Consider the following 14,617-nt stretch of genomic DNA (forward strand, 5'->3'; position numbering starts at 1 on the left):
TATAATCAAGCCTTGGCTTGTGGCATGATGAAGTCACCCCTTCATATTACAGTTTTCTAGGGCTAGAGGATGGAGCTGTGATGTCAGCCACCTCTTAGATTTCTGCTCCTATTATAATTAGATCAAGCTACTTGTCTCATAATAACTAAAGCTGATTGCCAAATAGTATCAAGATTTATGACTTCTTTCAATTATACCATGTTTAGAAAGTCCCAATTTATAAGTAATACTAGAGGCCTGGTGCACGAATTCCTGCACATTAAAAAGAAATTAATTAGAAGAAATATTTTAGAGGCCAGGGAGGGACCACAGGAGATTGGCTCCAGGGTGTGTCCAGCCCATCTTGCCCAGTCTGGATTGTCTCGCCCAGTCCCGATTTGCCAGACCTCAGCAGCAAGCTAACATACCAGTTGGAGCGTCTGCCTCCTGGTGGTCAGTGTGCACCATAGTGACTGGTAGAACCGTCGACTGAATGGTCAGACACTTAGCATATTAGGCTTTTATATATATAGATGTTCCAAAGATTCTCTTGTGAATAAAATATTTAGAACTCAAACATATTTTACTTAAGAAACTACATTTTATAAGTGGGATTTAAATGTCCAGAGAAACAAACAAAAGCTAATTTAATCTATAAGATCACATGGTGGAATATGAATATTTTAAATCAACTAAGAAATAATTCACCTTGAAAACAGATGTCTCAAAAGAGATGGAAGATGGAACATAAAGATTCTGGGGTTATCTAGGTACTTTCAAAGGAGATGGCTTAGAATCCTAGAGTCTCCAAGTTATGAATACTTACTTACTTATTTTGCAGCTGAGAAAAACAAGCAGCAGAGGTTATTTCTAATTGTACCTTAAAGCTTATTCATTTTATTTACTTTTCTCACAGCTGTGTCACTCACTAAAGGTGAGATGCTGCCAGGGAGAAGGCTAATGGCATGTAGAGAAGAATTTGAGAAAATGGGACAGATCCGAGTATTAGTTTTTTAGGGCTAAATACCACAGACTGGGTGACTTCAACCATAGAAATTCACTGTCCAAGATCAAGGTGTGGGCAGGCCCGGTGTTTCCTCAGGCCTCCCTCAGCTTGCTGATAGCCATCTTCACAATGAGTCCTCACATGGTCCTCCTCTTTGCATGTATGTCCCTGATGTCTCTCCCTCTTCTTATAATGAATCAGTCAAATAGGATCATGGCCCAACCATATGACTTCATTTAAGCTTAATTACCTCTCTAAAGTCCCTATCTCAAATATAACCACATTCTGAGGTGCTGGGGGGTTAGGGTTTCAACACAGGAGTTGGGATGGGGCACAATTTGGTCTACACAAGTGAAAGGAAACAAGAAGAACGTTAAGGAGGCTGCAGTCCTGCCAATGAGCCAAGCAAACAGGGCAGAGTGCACAGAGCGATGGTTGGGAAGAAGAGAACTGGGAGCTTTTGCATGGGGTAGACGGTGGAGTGGGGTATGGAACTTGGCCTTCTGTGTGTGTGTTGGTGGGGGGTGACTACAGAGGCTCAATTTTCATTGCCATGAATTTTACTTTTTCTAGGGCTGAGGGCCATAAATCCCAATGCCATCACACATAGGCTCCGTGAAGCGCACTTTTATCCTATTTTTTCACAAGCATTAAACAGGAAGCTGGCTGAGATGGCTGTGCAGCCCCCAGTGAGGGCACACTTCCTAGTGCCTATTTCAGACATGGCAAGCAGAGAGCAATGGTCAAGGGATTCCCTCCCAGACAGTGTGACCCAGGACCAGTCAAAGAGCTTCCCCAACCTACAGAAGGTCTTCCCTGTGTCTCACAGGGAATTTCAGAATGACGGCAGGGCAGTGATCACTGTGTGTCTCCCAGTCTTTCGTGTTCTAAACGGGAGTATTTTCTTGCCTTATCCTACCCCTACTCCACCCTGGTTCATCAGCTGAGTGTGTTCCTATATCTCCAGATCAAGAGCAGGTGCCTCTGACTTGATGGAGTCTATGCCAGGAAGCCCCCATACTTTCTGCAGGATATGGGACTCATGGCCCCTAGGGGGTGTCCCTTGGAAAGGGGTGAGTGTGCTCTGTCATTGAGAAGAAAGGAATCATTGTGAGGCGATTAGAGAGTGGATTGTTGTAGAGACAATGCTGTGGGTTCAATGAATTCCATCTCTACATCCTCTTTCTAGAAACCTGGGGAAACTACGGTCCTGGCTTATTGTGCAGTTAGGTTGCAGCCAAATGACTGGGTTCTGGCTAACAGGATGAGGTCACAAGTGCTAGAAGCCACTCCCAGTGGGCCTTTATTTATTTATTTTAATATGTTTTTATTGATTTCAGAGAGAGAAAGGGAGAGGGAGAGATAGAAACATCGATGGACTGACTCCCGCACACCCCCTACCAGTGACGGAGCCTGCAACCTGGTCATGTGCCCTAACTGGCAATCAAACTGGTGACCTCCTGGTGCTGAGGATGACACTCAATCAGCCTAGCCACACCGGCGAGGCTCCCAGCTTGCCTTTAAAAACCTCCTTCAAGATCCGCCAGTTCTCTTTTCCCTTGCCATGATCACCTCAGATCATATATTGGAGACAAGCAGAAGGGCCTTCTGACTCGCACTGGATGTTGCATCAATGAGACATAAATCTGCATTATGTTGTCACTGAAATGTTAGCATACCCCAGCCTTTTTCTAATATTGAAATTGCCTCACTTTTTAAATGATTCTTTCCTTCTCTATTTCTTTTCTGATTGTCCTTGACATTTACTTTTATAAAGATTTTTTTTTTTTACATCCTAGCAAGTTCCATGTGGTAACTCAACCCCAATAGACCACTACATACCTTGTTCTTCAAAACTTTGGAACAACTTCACAAGTGGATTATCTAAGGTCTACTTCCCAGTTCTCAGCCTCCTTCTCTGTGTTGTACTCCAGCTCCATTGGAATAAAAATCAAAGTCAAACCGGTAGCCAGTCCATGAGAGTCACCCCAAACACTGAAATGCAACAACGTGAGGACAAGTGCATTTACCAAAATCCATCTCCGGCATTCTTTGGTCAATTGTTTGTGGTGGAGGTAGGAGTGAGGCCCTCAGGGGCACATTCCAGGAATGGCTGGTGTCTGCTCAGAACTAGGAAGGAGAGGCTAAGAGCCCTTTCTCCCACTCAGTGCTCAGCTCTCCTCTGAGAACATAGGCAACAACTTGGTTTGGTCTAATCCTGACCCTTGTTGCTTTGTGGTCAACTTACTCATTTGTTCACTCTAATCCAAGAATAAGATAGCGTAAATATCTATACATATCTACCCCACTCCTGTTTTCCACCGAGTAAGCAGGTAAGTGCAGGACTATAGGGACCACAGAGCAAATCTCAGCCTCCTTTGGAACTTTGTATTTACATGGAGTAGTGGGTCCCTTAGAACCTAACAGGTAAATGCTGTAACTCCCCAGATCCTAAAGCATTCATGCATCCAGTACAACCCCCACTGAACGGCAGGACTAACCCAACATCATTTTAGTCTGACACTTCAGAGCAAGGCAAGGCACAATCATGAAGTGAGGCTTATTTTTGGTGGCCCCTTCCTCATCTCACAGTGTCCATCTTTCTTCCTTTTTCCTTTTTTAATCCTTACCCAAGGAGGATATTTTTCCATTGATTTTTAGAGAGTGGAAGGGAGGGGGAGAGACACACAGAGAGAAACATCAATGCGAGAGAGACACATTGAATGGTTGCCTTCTGCACACATCCTGCACGCACCCCGACCATGGCCAGGATTGAGCCTGCAACCAAGGTATGTGCCCTTGATTGGAATCTAACCTGCAACCCTTCAGGCCAACAATATCCGCTGAGTGAAACAGGCTAGGGCACAGTGTCCATCCTTCATTCACAAAGAAGAAGCTGACTGCTGAGTGCTCAGGCTGCACTAGCCATGGTACATGGTGATTTATATAGACGAGAGACCCAGTCCCTGCCCACAGGGAGTTCAGATTCAAGTTCAACAATTTGAAATCCCGGGAAGATCTAATTCCAATACCTCACATACCTAAGGGCAGATCTAAATAACATGATACCTTTTTGGGGGGTGGGGTGGGTATTCAAAATGTAAACTCTAAGTGCAGAATAAACAGACGTCATCCTGTATTAGAGGATTTCAAAGGAGGATATTTTTCCATTGATTTTTAGAGAGTGGAAGGGAGGGGGAGAGACACACAGAGAGAAACATCAATGCGAGAGAGACACATTGAATGGTTGCCTTCTGCACACATCCTGCACGCACCCCGACCATGGCCAGGATTGAGCCTGCAACCAAGGTATGTGCCCTTGATTGGAATCTAACCTGCAACCCTTCAGGCCAACAATATCCGCTGAGTGAAACAGGCTAGGGCACAGTGTCCATCCTTCATTCACAAAGGAGCTGAGGACTGCTGAGTGCTCAGGCTGCACTAGCCATGGTACATGGTGATTTATATAGACGAGAGACCCAGTCCCTGCCCACAGGGAGTTCAGATTCAAGTTCAACAATTTGAAATCCCGGGAAGATCTAATTCCAATACCTCACATACCTAAGGGCAGATCTAAATAACATGATACCTTTTTGGGGGGTGGGGTGGGTATTCAAAATGTAAACTCTAAGTGCAGAATAAACAGACGTCATCCTGTATTAGAGGATTTCAAGTGGCAGGTGGTGATAGAGGGTGAGGATGTCTTCCTAAGACCCTGCAGTCAGGTCTGAGGACAAATGCGCTTTAGAGGCTAGCCCTGCTTCAGGCTGCCCCTTCTACCTGACTGCTCACCTACAAAACACCAAGGGTTGTTTTTCTGAAACTGTTTGCCTTATTTTCAAAACTCTTGCCCTTATCAACCCTCGTTTGCCATATGAATCCTGCAAAACAACCCTAGTGCTCAGGGCTCCAAGCTATAAACTCGCATTGGATGTCTTCCAATGCTGTCTCACGGTGTTTGGAATTCTGGCAGGAGAACTAGAGTCAATAGTTGTTTGCAAAGCATTCACCTTGGTACCTCGGTTACCTCTGGTGAAATGGTGTACCCATCAGTGTGTCTCTATAAGTCAGGTAGCCTTTGAATCTAAAGTCACTTAAGGGCAGTGGTGAGGCTAATCAGTAAGAATGTAAAAAACCCACACACCCTGATGTGGTTGCCCAAATGTGGCATGTTTAACACACACACACACACACACACACACACACACACAAACATACACACACTACTTTCCATTCATCTATAATAATAAAAGTATAATATGCTAATTAGACCGGATGTCCTTCTGGACAACCTTCTGGATGAAGCCACAGTGGCAGGGGCCGAGGCAGAGGCGGGTCGGGGCTGAGGCAAAGGCAGCAGAGGCAGGCAGGGGCCAAGGCAAAGGTGGCAGTGGTGGGCAGAGGGGGCGGGGGAGGTGAGGCAGCTGCCACCACCGCCATGGCGGGGGGCCGAGCCCCTTGCACCAATTTCGTGCATCGGGCTTCTAGTATAAAATAAGAGGGAAAAAGTATTTTCAAATAATGAAAAGTCTTCAGACTAGTTGGCAAACTAAAAAATGATGCAAGTCAAAGGACTCTGAGAAGAAGTAACAAGAGGGCAATAACAGCAAAAGATTAAGTAGCCCTGGGCACTTAGAGATAAATACAACCGTAACATATAATTCCTCTACAAAATATACTTGCCACAAATAATTAAGATGTTGATGTTGGGCTGATGGCCTGGTGTTAACTCACCAGGTAAATGCCATGCTCTTGTACACAAATGTCAGTTGGCACATCCACAGAGTACTAAGTGTTATGCATGGTGGGGAGACCTTTCTAAACGTCCAAAATTGTGCTGGCAAATCCTTAAAGGAGGATTCTATGGGTCCGCTCATGATTATGGGGCAAAGACTTGAGGAAGAAAGGGTGATGACACAGAATAAATACACCCTTGACCTCTATTTTTATTGAAGAAGATGTTAAAGAGGTTCTTATGCTCAAATTTATTCATAAAATGTACAAATTAGACGGACAAGATCATATGCTAGCAGTTCAGTATTTCTAAGCTAAACTGATAAGTATTTGAAAAAAAATGACTGAACCCAGATGACTTAGAGATAAATACAACCGTAACATATAATTCCTCTACAAAATATACTTGCCACAAATAATTAAGATGTTGATGTTGGGCTGATGGCCTGGTGTTAACTCACCAGGTAAATGCCATGCTCTTGTACACAAATGTCAGTTGGCACATCCACAGAGTACTAAGTGTTATGCATGGTGGGGAGACCTTTCTAAACGTCCAAAATTGTGCTGGCAAATCCTTAAAGGGGGATTCTATGGGTCCTCTCATGATTATGGGGCAAAGACTTGAGGAGGAAAGGGTGATGACTCAGAGTAAATACACCGTTGACCTCTATTTTTATTGAAGATGTTAAAGAGGTTCTTATGCTCAAATTTATTCATAAAATGTACAAATTAGATGGACAAGTTCATATACTAGCAGTTCAGTATTTCTAAGCTAAACTGCTAAGTATTTGAAAAAAATGACTGAATCCAGATGAAAATAATTTTATATTTTTATAGAAATCTAGGGAAAAGAATCATGGTCAGAACATGTTCATTTGTGCCAGATGAGAAGACTATAAAAAGATTTCCTATACATGACACACACAGATGTACTCATGCACTTACACATTCACACACAGATAAAGAAGAAAGAGGTTAAAGTAAAAAGAGAGTGAAATAAAGATAGTGAAAGGACCAATGAGGGAAGGTAGGAAAGGGTAATTATGGCTAATACTCTCATACTGTCCACGCTGGGGTGTAGGTGGGAGCCTATGCTATAGGGCATGATTGCTCCCCATTAAACAAAAGTTGTCCACATAATTCCATAAGGTATGCATGACACATGGATTTCTTTTGGAGAGGAAACAGGTAACAGAAGCAGTAAAGAGATTTAGAATTTCAGAAAGTATTTGATAAGTTTAAAAAAATTAACCATCAGGAAATTGTTACAGAAATAATTCTGCTTGAACATAAAGAAAGAACTTGCTTGAAGCAAGCAATCAGCACATGTACCACAAACAGCGAAGCACCCTCACAAACTATAGGCCTTCTTAAGAAATGCAACTTTTCATTGTAATATAATGCATACTTTAAAACAAATAAACAGAAACCTAGCAGTATAGTTTAGTGGTTGTATTGTTGCTTTATAAGAAAATACCCGAAAACTTATATTTTTATAGAAATCTAGGGGAAAAATAATCATGGTCAGAACATGTTCATTTGTGCCAGATGAGAAGACTACAAAAGGATTTCCTATACATGACACACACAGAAGTACTCATGCACTTACACACTCACACACAGATAAAGAAGAGGTTAAAGTAAAAAGAGAGTGAAATAAAGATAGTGAAAGGACCAATGAGGGAAGGTAGGAAAGGGTAATTATGGCTAATACTCTCATACTGTCCACGCTGGGGTGTAGGTGGGAGCCTATGCTATAGGGCATGATTGCTCCCCATTAAACAAAAGTTGTCCACATAATTCCATAAGGTATGCATGACACATGGATTTCTTTTGGAGAGGAAACAGGTAACAGAAGCAGTAAAGAGATTTAGAATTTCAGAAAGTATTTGATAAGTTTAAAAAAATTAACCATCAGGAAATTGTTACAGAAATAATTCTGCTTGAACATAAAGAACTTGCTTGAAGTAAGTAATCCGCACACGTACCACGAACAGCAAAGTACCCTCACAAACTATAGGCCTTCTTAAGAAATGCAACTTTTCATTGTAATATAATGCATACTTTAAAACAAATAAACAGAAACCTAGCAGTATAGTTTAGTGGTTGTATTGTTGCTTTATAAGAAAATACCCGAAAACTTAGTGGCTTAAAAGGAAAAACATTAACTCGTGGTTTCTGTGGGCCAGGAGTCCGGACGTACTGAGCTGGGTTCCTGTGGCCCCAGGTCTCTCCTGGGGCTGCAGTCATCTCAAGGCCAGATTGGGGCTGAGGACTCTGCTTCCAGGCTCACTCTGCGGTTGTTGGCAGACCTTAGAAATCTGTAAGATCAGCTGGGTGGGCATCTGCTCCGGGCTGCTTCACACCATGGCCACTAGCTACCCCCAGGTGAGTCATGCAGGAGACAGCAAGAGGGAGTTTCCAAAATGGACCCTGCAGTCTTTTTATAACCTAACCTCAGAAGTACTATCCCATCACTCCTGCTGTATTCGAGTTGTTAGAAGCAAGTCAACAGTTTCAGCTCCTGCACAAGGCCATGAGCACCAGAAGGCAGAGACCATAGGGGGTCAGCTTAGAGGCTGCCTAACACACTAGCTAGGAGTCTGGATTCTGGAACTGAAATGCTAGCATTCACTTCTCTGCTCGCCCACATACGAGCCTCATGATCTTGATTTCTCTGTGCCTTGATTTCCTTACCTTTAAAAAGGTAATATTAAAGCACTGACCTCATGGAGCTGTTAGGAGTAAATGAGTGTTTAAAATGTTGCATAATATTAAGTTATCTTTATAGAAGTTTTAGTTATGATCACAAGTGTTTACTTTATGCTTTAGATTTCAGAATGTTATGGGGATAAAGATGAGAACTTTCTGTACTAGTTTACATAGTTGGCAATATGTTTGTTAAATGCATTATCCATGGAGAGTTAGGACTGAAGGAAAAAGGAAATGGTTCAACATCAAGAGTGACAGAACTGCCCTAGCCAGAATGACTCAGTTGGATGAGCATCATCCAGTACACCAAAAGTCACCAGTTCGATTCCTGGTTAGGGCACAAACCCAGATTTCAAATTGATCCCTTGTTGGGGTGTAAGTGGGAGGCAACCAATTGATCTCTCTCTCTCTCTCTCTCAAACCAATAAAAACATTAAAAAATAAAAATGATTGAGATAGCTTTCCTCAAAAAAAAAAAAATAAGGAAAGGATGGCGAACTCTAAATCGCTGCCCAAGCAGAGCGCAGTCAGAGTTCCTCTCAAAATAAAAATGATTGAGATAGCTTTCCTCAGAAAAAAATAAATAAAATAAGGAAAGGATGGCGAACTCGAAATCGCTGCCCAAGCAGAGCGCAGTCAGAGTTCCTCTTATGGTAGAGGCCTCAGATGAAGGAAACACTGGATTGGATGAGCCAACAATCTCACTGTGCAAAGTCCTTCAGGTTTAACTTCCCAGAAACTGAGAAGCAGAAGCTTTGTCCTGTTTCTGATGGTTCCCTATCTCTCTTCCTAAGGAGAAAATAGGGGGTGGGAAACCTCTTGACTTTGCCCTTCAGAAAAAATATATTTGAGAACTGTCCATTTTAGCCCAAGGTTACAGAATTCTGCTAGAACTGAAGCCAAAGTAAATATATCTTTGCAAGTCATTATTGACTTTAGGGTACGGCTATGCTTCCCTCCCAGCCAGAAAACCATGCAATTGCCAGCAAAGAAAACATGGAGAGCGCCCTCATGATTTACCTGTGAGGCTGGACAGTGTAGGAAGAGGAGAAGCCAGAGACCCACCTCCAGCTTCTTAAAGACAATCATCACAGAAGGCACAGAGGTGCAGTTCCCAAAATATGACTTCTTCAAATCATTGCAGTATGAGAATGTTAAAGACTTTAAGACCTTGACTTCATCCATCAATCCATGTGTTCTGGAGAATCCTATATAATAAAAGCCTAATATGCAAATTGTCCCCTTGACTGGGAGTTTGACCGCTCACTATGATGTGCGCTGACCACCAGGGGGCGGTGCGGAACATGGTGGGCATTGGCCATGCGGCACTGGCAGTGGGCCACAGTGGAGGAGCTCCCGGCCCCAATGGGCCCTTACGAGAGCGGGACTGCAGTGGGATGGTGGAGCAGGTGAGCAGGTGGCACCAGGTCAAGGCAGGCATGAGCACCCCACCGACTGCCCCGCAGACAGCGACCAGCGCGGCACTGGCAGCGGGCAGCAGTGGAGGTGCTCCCGGCCCCGATGGGCCCTTACGAGAGCGGGACTGCAGTGGGATGATGAAGCAGGTGAGCAGGTGGCACCAGGTCAGGGCAGGCACGAGCACCCCACCAACTGCCCCACAGACAACGACCAGCAGTGGCGGCACCTTCTATTGTTGTTGGTTTGAAAGGAAGAGCAGAACATGAGCACCCCACCGACTGCCCCGCAGACAGCGACCAGCGGTGGTGGCAGGGGATGGGGCCGTTGCCTGGCTCTCAGGCACTGAGGGAGCTGGGTCGGGTCCCAGTGACTCAGGTGGAGGGGGGTGCCCAGGTGCTGCCAGAGCTCAGAGGTCAGCTGGGACCTGCCCTTCCACGCCAGATGCTCGTGCTTCGATCCCTGGCCAGGCGTAGGGACCGCACCTGTGCATGAATTTCATGCACTAGGCCTCTAGTGTATATATAAATCACCTAGAAGTTATTGTAATTAATGAAGTTTTGTGATGGCAAATGACACGGGAAAATCTGCTGATTTTCATAGATTAGACCTCTTGATTTATTAAATCAGATGGAAGCCTCAGGTGTCTAATCCCATTTAATATTTTGAACTGTGACTACTAATAATAGTAAACTGATTGCATGCTTGTTGTGTGTTAGACAGTGTTGAGGGTTTTCATGTTTTGTCTCATTTAATCCTCATAATCACCTTATAACATATGTATTATCCTTTCTTTTTATAGATGAGAAAACTGAGACTTAGAGAAGTTAAATAACTCATGGCCAAGTAATGATTTGAACCCTGCAGGCCCCAATACTAAGCCCTAAACACCTTCTATTGTTGTTGGTTTGAAAGGAAGAGCAGAAGCTGTTTAGTAACAGTTGGTTGCGGGATGGGAGCAGTTTTCTCTGAGGCAGGGCCTGTGCTGAAGACATACTATTAATTTTGGAATGTGTGGAGTCTCAGCAGGACCAGATGCCTAAAGACCAGCATTAATATGCTGAAGATGTTGGAAAGCCAAAGGCTACATCTCAAGTCACTAGCCATTGATTAAATGAAGGAATTCTTTCTGAGGAAAGATCTGAGGTGTACACCAGCTGGCTTGACAAAACATACAGGAAGAAAGGGAGGCATGCTGTCTTTTGTTCCTGTCCTAAGCCATCCATGAAAACAACTGGGGAAGAAGAACAGGGGAGGGAGACTGGGACAAAGGAGTCAATGCAGATGGTCCCCCACTTACAATGGTTCACTGTATGACTTTAGGATGGTGGGGAAGTAATATGCAGTCAGTGTAAACCTTACTTTAAATTTTGAATTTTGATTTTCACCTGAGATAGCGATAGTCGATATTCGGTAAGGTACGCTCTGGTGATGTTGGACATCGGCAGTTGCTGCAGCTCCCAGTCAGCCAAGTGATTACACAGTAACCAACCCACACTCTAGCAGGGGTAGGGAACAGCCTCCGGCCCATGGGCCCTTTAAGGCTCTCAAAATCATTTGGTCTGGCCCTATTTTCTGCCAAGGCATTAGGGGTGAGTTAATTGTTTGACCGAATATAGAAGGCAAATTTTTTAAGTTGTTAATTTTGTATGGCCCATGAATGATGTTATAAGTATCCAAGTGGCCCTTGGCAGAAAAAAGGTTCCCACCCCTGCTACAGTGTATCTGTTATGTTGGATGATTTTGCCCAACTGTACACTAATGTGTGCTCTGAGCATGATTAAGGTAGGCTAGGCTAAGCCATGCTGTTTGGTAGGTTAATTAAATGCATATTCAACTTATGATATTTTAAACTTACGATGTGTTTATTGCAGCCGTTCTCAACCTGTGGGTCGCAAACCCTTTGGGGGTCGAACGACCCTTTCACAGGGGTCGCCCTAAGACCATCGGAAAACACATATATAATTACATATTGTTTTTGTGATTAATCATTATGCTTTAATTATGTTCAACTTGTAACAATGAAATTGGGGGTCACCACAACATGAGGAACTGTATTAAAGGGTCGCGGCATTAGGAAGGTTGAGAACCACTGGTTTATTGGGACACATTGTAAGTGTCCCAATTTAAGCAGAGGAGCATCTTGTGTAGAGCTGCATGATTAAAGACACATAAGAAGTTGAGACCACGTGGAGGTTCTGCTTGTGTTAACTTCCTGCTGAGGACATGGTGAAACAAGGCTTGGGGATGATTGCAATAAAAACTCCCATTCAGAAAAGAGGAAGCCCAGCAGCCACTGCTCCACAGTGAAGATGGAATCACATAGAGCAGGTATTATACACATAGAGAGAAGGCTGAGGCTGATAGAGAAGAGACAAATAGATATGAGAGAGAAAATCCTGATGACATTTGAGCTCACAGGTCCAGTTATTCATGTGGTTCTAATAAATCCTCCCTCCTACTCCTTAGATTCTCTTTAGATGCTATAAGATACCAACTGAATCCTTGGCAACTTAGAGCCTTCACTAATCTAATCCTGTACTGAATCCAACCATCAAAGGTATTTCATTCACAGGCACTCAAGTGCTTTGGCCTGGACTAGAGTTCTAATAATTTTTGCCCCTTTTCAGTATATGACATTCATTACACACTGCCAAGACAGATAAATCAAATATTGTGGCTGACTTATGAACTGATGCATTTACTTAAGAGGGCTAGTAAATAAAAATGAATCATAATATAGTGGCTTTTGCATACCCTGATCTTACTCCAGATGGTCAAGTAAGTTTGTATCAATAATAAAAACATCCGCAAAACATCAATGGGTTAAACAAAATGTGGTAGATACATGCAATGAAATATTATTCAGCCTTTAAAAGGAAGAAAATTTTGACATATATTATAACACATATGAACCTTAAGTACATTATGCTAAATCCTGTATAATTCCACTTATATGAGGTACTTAGTCAAATTTATAGAGACAGAAAACAGACTGGTGGTTGCCAAGGTAATGGGGAGCTGTTTAAAGGGTAAAGAATTTCAATTTTGTAACATGAAGAGAGTTCTGGAAATTGGTTGCACAATGTGAATGTACTTAACACTGTTGAACTGTACACTAAAAATGGTTAACATGGCAAAGAACTTATATGCATACTAGAGGCCTGGTGCATGAATTCGTGCATGGGTGGGGTCCCTGGGCCTGGCCGGCAATCGGGGCCAATTGGGGCCATCTTGCCCAGTCCCTATTGGGGCCCACTGACTGGGGGGAGGGACCACGGGAGATTGGCTGTGGGAGTGCACTGACCACCAGGGGGCAGCTCCTGTGCTGAGCGTCTGCCCCCTGGTGGTCAGTGCATGTCACAGCGACCAGTGGTTCTGCTGTTTGTTAGATTTGCATATTAGGATATGCATAACCCCTGGACACAGACAATAGTGTGGTGAAGGCCTGGGGCAGAAGGCAAGGTGGGGTGGGGGTGGGGGTGAGTGCAGGCTAGAAGGGAACAATGGAGGAAAAAGGGGGACATCTGTAATACTTATTGTTAAAGATAAATTTTAAAAAATTGTTAAAAAGGGAAATTTTATGTTATGCACATTTTATCACAATTCAAAAATATAAACAGGTTAGATAAAATGTTTGGAACCTTGCTGTTGTTAGAAAACACATATATTAGTTATAAATTAGTCGAGCTATTAGAATAGATGACCGTCCAACCTGGATAGCTGTTAGCCAGGTGAGTGGTTCTTAAATTTCCCCGTCAAGGTACACATAGAAAATAATTCTATTTTAGGCACATGTGGGTAACTGGAAGGGCCTGCTTGAGGCTGGAGGACATTGGTCCATGGCCTCTGGCTGTTCTAGCATCCAACTGCCTTGCCAAGTGCTGACTATCTGCACTCTCGTCATCCGTTCCTGGCACACCTGCTGGGAAGCTCCCACTAGGCATCTGTTCACGTGATAGTGACGTCAGTCAAAGCTGGCAAAGCAAATTTATGTAACCTGCAGCTCTAAAAAGATGGAGCAGTTCTGTCAGGTTGTTTTGGAACTTGCTGCTTTTACCTGCAAAGCTTAAAACATTATAGGCGACGCAGCTGATTAACTGCTATTAGATGGTCCTCAGATGTTAGTTAAGAGGCTAGGTTGAAAATAAGAATAAGCACTAGTTGTTTATTAATGCAGATAAAGCACCACTACCAGACCCTGAGAGATTATTTGTAGCATTCAGTATTACTTTTGGATATGAATACAAATATTAACCATTCTTGATAGGGTTAATTTTTCTCCCTATCCAACCACCCACGACTTCTAATGACATAACTTATCCTAACCTGGAGTGGGTATTTTCTGAAGGCATATCGTTAGGAAAATAGAACCCCCATATAAGACATTACCATTGTGCTACATCATTACATATTATGTCTGGGTACCCTTAATTCCAAAATAAAACAAGAATCTTCCTGTATCGTAGATCAAACACTGCCTATGTCGTTATTAGACTCTATGTTGGCTTTTTGAAATGTCATTTTAGGTAAAAATGAGAGTGATGTTTCTGGAAAATGAGACTGTGGCAGACTAAAGGTGAAAGATACTCTTCTCTTTTGAGGGTGGTGTGTGTGATTTCCCCTCCCCTTGAGTCCGCCTGGACTCTGTGACTTGATTGTGAATGATGCTGCATTATAAAAGGCTAGGTTAGCCCTAGCTCAGCGGTTCTCAACCTGTGGGTCGAGCGACCCCTTTGAATGACCCTTTCACAGGGGTCGCCTAAGACC

This window comes from Myotis brandtii, unplaced genomic scaffold (assembly GCF_000412655.1).
Source record: "Myotis brandtii unplaced genomic scaffold, ASM41265v1 scaffold351, whole genome shotgun sequence".
NCBI classification, from domain to species: domain Eukaryota; kingdom Metazoa; phylum Chordata; class Mammalia; order Chiroptera; family Vespertilionidae; genus Myotis; species Myotis brandtii.